Source organism: Dreissena polymorpha, chromosome 8, assembly GCF_020536995.1.
Source record: "Dreissena polymorpha isolate Duluth1 chromosome 8, UMN_Dpol_1.0, whole genome shotgun sequence".
Lineage (NCBI taxonomy): Eukaryota > Metazoa > Mollusca > Bivalvia > Myida > Dreissenidae > Dreissena > Dreissena polymorpha.
The window spans coordinates 56184607-56190177 of NC_068362.1; positions in this window are offsets into that span (position 1 = coordinate 56184607).

A 5571-nucleotide genomic window follows, 5' to 3' on the forward strand; every position below is an offset into this window, starting at 1 on the left:
TAGAGCATATTAGATTGTTCTCTTCTGTTTACTTTTGCAGTGTGAGCACATGATTAATTTTGATTGAGTACTGTCTATTTACATGGGTTTTTTTGCATGTAATCATTTGCAAGTAATGCTAATTCTACATGTGTTTACAAGGTTTTTGTAAGATTTGGACCTCCTGACCAAGATTTTGACCCCACATGACCCACTGTCAAACATTGCATAGATATCATCTAGAAAAACATCCTGGTCAAGTATCATCATTATTGGACCCAAAACTACGGCCTCTAGTGTGTTTACAAGGTATCAATGTGAAAAATCTTCTGACCAAGTTTCATGAAGATTGGACAAGAAATGTGCCCTCTAGAGTGTTTACAGGTTTCTCTATAGCAAAATAAGGAAAACTGCCCCACCCACTGGCGACCATGTTCTATCAACAGACCGGAACCACTTTTTTAACTCGACCAAGATATCATTAAGACAACCATTTGACAAAGTTACATGAATATTGGGCATGAAATGTGAATTCTACAGTGTTTACAAGGTTATTCTTTTTTTTTACCTAGTGACCTTGTCTTCAACACAGCATGACCCAGTTTCGAACTCCAACAAGGTATCAGTTGGACAAATCTTCTGACTAAGTTTCATGAAGATCAGACAAAAATGTGGCCTCTAGAGAGTTTACAAGGTTTCTCAATAGCCAAATAAGGAAAACTGCCACGCCCACTGGTGGCCATGTTTTTCAACGACCGGAACCACTTTTGAACTCATCCAAGATATATTAAAGGCAAACATTTTGACAAAGTAACATGAAGATTGGGCATGAAATGTGACTTCTACAGTGTTAAAAGGTTTTTCTTTTTTTGACCTAGTGACCTAGTTTTTGACCCGGCATGACCCAGTTTCAAACTCGACCAAGATATCATTAGGACAAAGCTTCTGACCAAGTTTCATGAAGATCAGACAAGAAATGTGGCCTCTAGAGTGTTTACAAGGTTTCTCAATAGCCAAATAAGGAAACTGTCCCGCCCATTGGCGGCCATGTTTTTTAAGGGACGGGAACCACTTTTGAACTCAACCAAGATATCATTAAGACAAACATTTTGACATAGTTACATGCAGATTGGACATGAAATGTGACTTCTACAGTGTTTACAAGGTTTTTCTTTTTTTGACCTAGTAACCTAGTTTTTGACCTGGCGTGATCCAATTTTGAACTCGACTGAGATATCATTGGGACAAAGCTTCTGACCATGTTTCATGAAGATCAGACAAGAAATGTGGCCTCTAGAGTGTTTACAAGGTTTCTCAATAACCAAATAAGGAAAACTGCCCCACCTACTGGCAGCCATGTTTTTCTATGGACCGGAACCACTTTTGAACTCAACCAAGATATCATTAAGACAAACATTTTGACAAAGTTACATGAAGATTGGGCATGAAATGTGACTTCTACAGTGTTTACAAGGTTATTCTTTTTTTTTACCTAGTGACCTAGTTTTGAACCGGCAATGACCGAGTTTCGAACTCCACCGAGATTTAATTGGGACAAAGCTTCTGACCAAGTGTCATGAAGATCGGACAAGAAATGTAGCCTCTAGAGTGTTTACGAACAAATGTGAACGGACGGACTGACGGACAAAGACGGATCACAAAAGCTCACCTGAGCACTAAGGTGAGCTAAAAAAAAAAACACAAGCATAACTCATTATCATAAGGAACAATGCCTACAAGTTTGAATGTAGAACCTTGAAGAGGGTAGGAGAAGGTCTGCTGACAATTGTGCGTCTAAGGACAGAAAAACGGATGTCTATAAAAATTCCAGTACATCCCTTTTACACTCCAGTCCACTTATGCTAATCAGAGACAACGTCTTCCGCCTACACCTGATTTGATGTTGTTGTTATTTAGAAAAGACCTCCTTCAAATGGCAAAGTCCATAACAGTGGGAAGAGTTGTCACAGACTGCACAGGCTAATCTGGGATGACATCTTACACACATGCATTAAGCCCACTTTTCTAAGAATGGTGCTAATATGATTTGGCAGGTGCTTTGTGTGCAAAAAGGAAGATCAAATCCACTCATAAGCAGAATACAATACATGTATACAATTATTTTTGTATAAAAAGCACTACAAAAGTGAGTCACATTGCATGAATCAACATAACATGTAAATGGTATAAATGAATGCCCAAAATCATGAGAGTACAAATAATACTAAAATCACAGCTAGATTCACAGTTATTACGTACAGATATTTACATCATTATAAATAACACTCTACACTAATGTACAGAAAAACAAAAGTGTAAAATACACACAGTCCTGAGGAACATGTTACAGTTAAAAACACTTGATGCAAACAAGACTGGTTGAAGATAAACTTGTTTTAAATTATTGAATTACAAAATGTGTGGAAATAGAACATGCTTGTTATATCTGAAAGAGATTGATATAAATTGCCCTATTCTTACTAAACAAACTCACACTAAAATTATTTTTATATATTGCCTTAGCTCAGATATATTTTCAAGAACAGTCTACAACTGGAGAACAATATTCAAATACATGATATTAAGAAATATTATAAACTGAATACATCAAAATGAGTTAATATTTACTGTAGATGCTGTTTCCATTTAGAGTGATCATCTTGTCCTAGTTATTTCAATAGTTACTGTTAATCTAGTCCAGTCTTTTTCAATAGATGTTGTAGAAATCCAAATCAAAGCAAATGCTATGGTTACTGTAGATAAAGTCTACCCTGTTTCAATAGTTACTAAAGATCTAGTCCAAGTTTTTTTCATAATGACCATAGATCTGGTCAAAGCTTTTTCAATAATTACTCTATATCTCATACAAGCGGTTTCCATAGCTACTGTAGATCTAGCAAAAGCTGTTTCCATTATAACAGTAGATCTAGTACTAGCTGTTTCAATAGTTACTGTAGATCAAGTACAAGCTGTCCCCATAGTTACTGTAGATTTAGTCCTATCTGTTTCCATAATTACTTTAGATTTAGTTCCAGCTGTTTCTATAGTTTCAGTAGATTTTGTCCTTGCTATTTCTATAGTTACTGTAAAGCTAGTCCTAGTTGTTTCCAAAGTTACTGTAGATCTAGTACAAGGTGTTTCAATAGTAATTGAAGATCAAGTACCGGGTACAAGCTATTCCCATAGTTACTGTAGATTTAGTCCTAGTTGTTCCCATAGTTACTGTAGATTTAGTCCTTGCTATGTCCATAGTTACTGTAAAGCTAGTCCTAGTTGTTTCCATAGATCTAGTCCAAGCTGTTTCTATAGTAGCAGAAGATGCTATTTCTATTGTTAGTGTAAAGCTAGTCATAATTGTTTGCATAGTAACTGTGGGGCTAGTCCAAGCTGTTTCCATAGTTACCTGTAATCAAAATTAGCCTGCAAGCCCTACACTGGTAAATTTGAACTTGGCTTGCTCAGATTGTCATTTTTTCATTCAGATTTGTTAAAAATGTTTGGTCTTAACCCATTGCATGCTGGGAAATTTGTCGTCTGCTAAAATGTCGTCTGCAGAATTTCTAAAATTAGCATTTTCTTCGATTTTTTTCAAAGAATACTATCAGAATAGCAAACAGTTTGGATCCTGATGAGACGCCACGTTCTGTGGCGTCTCATCTGGATCCAAACTGTTTGCAAAGGCCTTTAAAATTCAGCTCCAGCGCTTTAAGGGTTAAGTAATAATTGAGGCTTGCTGAACAAACTGATAATTTTAACAAGTGGGATACAGTAAACTAATCTCAGTTTTATTTTCACACTTCCATGAATGATTGCAGCTTGCTTTGGACACCAAGATCAAAAACAAAATTCAAGAAAAAATCTGTATTTACTCTTAACTTGTTACTTTAGATCAAGTTAAAGATGCTATCTATGTTTAAAGTAGCTTTACTTTTAGATGTTTTGATAGTTTTGAGCTGTTCCATGGTCACCGTTCCATAGTTATTGTAAATGTAACGCAAGTTGTGTTTGTTTGTTTCTTTAATGCTGTCTCCATAGGAACTGTTGACCTTGTTGAACATTTTTTATAGTAAGCATAGATCCAAGTTTTGATTATTCCATACTGTATAAATACTTCAATCCAGCCCAAGGTTTTTATATAGTGACTGTCCAATGTTGTTCTCAGGTTACGACAAACCTGGTAGATTTTTCCAAAACTGGTGTGAATTCAGTCCAATTCATTTCCATGGTTATTGGGCATCAGGGTTCAGACAGCCAGATATTCCCCTCCAGCTCCTCCCTCCCCCCTGCATTCTCAGGGAAAGCCACTCCGAATGGTTTGCCACATGGCTTACACAGTCCTCACTTTCGTACACTGATCTCACCCCATTGATGCAGTCGCTGGCTAGATCTATAACAATAATACAGATATATAAATACACATGCATTATCAATATTAAAAAAACAAGGGCTGTTTGTAAAACATGCATGCCCCCCATATGGGCTCTACGTTGTAGTGACAGCCATTGTGTGAATATGTTTTTTGTCACTGTGACCTTGACCTTTGACCTAGTGACCTGAAAATCAATAGGGGTCATCTGCGAGTCATGATCAATGTACCTACGAAGTTTCATGATCCTAGGCATAAGCGTTATTGAGTTATCATCTGGAAACCATTTTACTATTTCGGGTCACCATGACCTTGACCTTTGACCTAGTGACCTGAAAATCAATAGGGGTCATCTGCGAGTCATTATCAATCTACCTATGAAGTTTCATGATCATAGGCATAAGCATTCTTGAGTTATCATCCGGAAACCATTTTACTATTTCGGGTCACCATGACCTTGACCTTTGACCTAGTGACCTCAAAATCAATAGGGGTCATCTGCGAGTCATGATCAATGTACCTATGAAGTTTCATGATCCTAGGCATAAGCCTTATTGAGTTATCATCTGGAAACCATTTTACTATTTCCGGTCACCGTGACCTTGACCTTTGACCTAGTGACCTGAAAATCAATAGGGGTCATCTGCGAGTCATTATCAATCTACCTATCAAGTTTTATGATCCTAGGCATAAGCTTTCTTGAGTTATCATCCGGAAACCATTTTACTATTTCGGTTCACCGTGACCTTGACCTTTAACCTAGTGACCTCAAAATCAATAGGGGTCATCTGCGAGTCATGATCAATGTTCCTATGAAGTTTCATGATCCTAGGCCCAAGCGTTCTTGAGTTATCATCCGGAAACCACCTGGTGGACCGACCGACAGACCGACCGACATGAGCAAAGCAATATACCCCCTCTTCTTCGAAGGGGGGCATAATAATTCATATTTATTAAATAAATGGGTTTCAATAAAAACTAATATAATCATTATTTAACGATTTTATTTGACAGATTTATTATTTGAAAGAAATGCAAATTTACCATGGCCTGAAGAAGACTCCCTAAACTTGCTTGAGGAACGTCTACTGGGCTGCCTCATCAACAGCATTATTGCACCCGTGAGAGTTTTCAGTACAGGAAGGTCAAGGATGCTCTGTCTCACTATCTCCATGGCGATGCTTTGCTGCAGCCAGGTACGCATGTACCGAGCATCAACCCCAAGC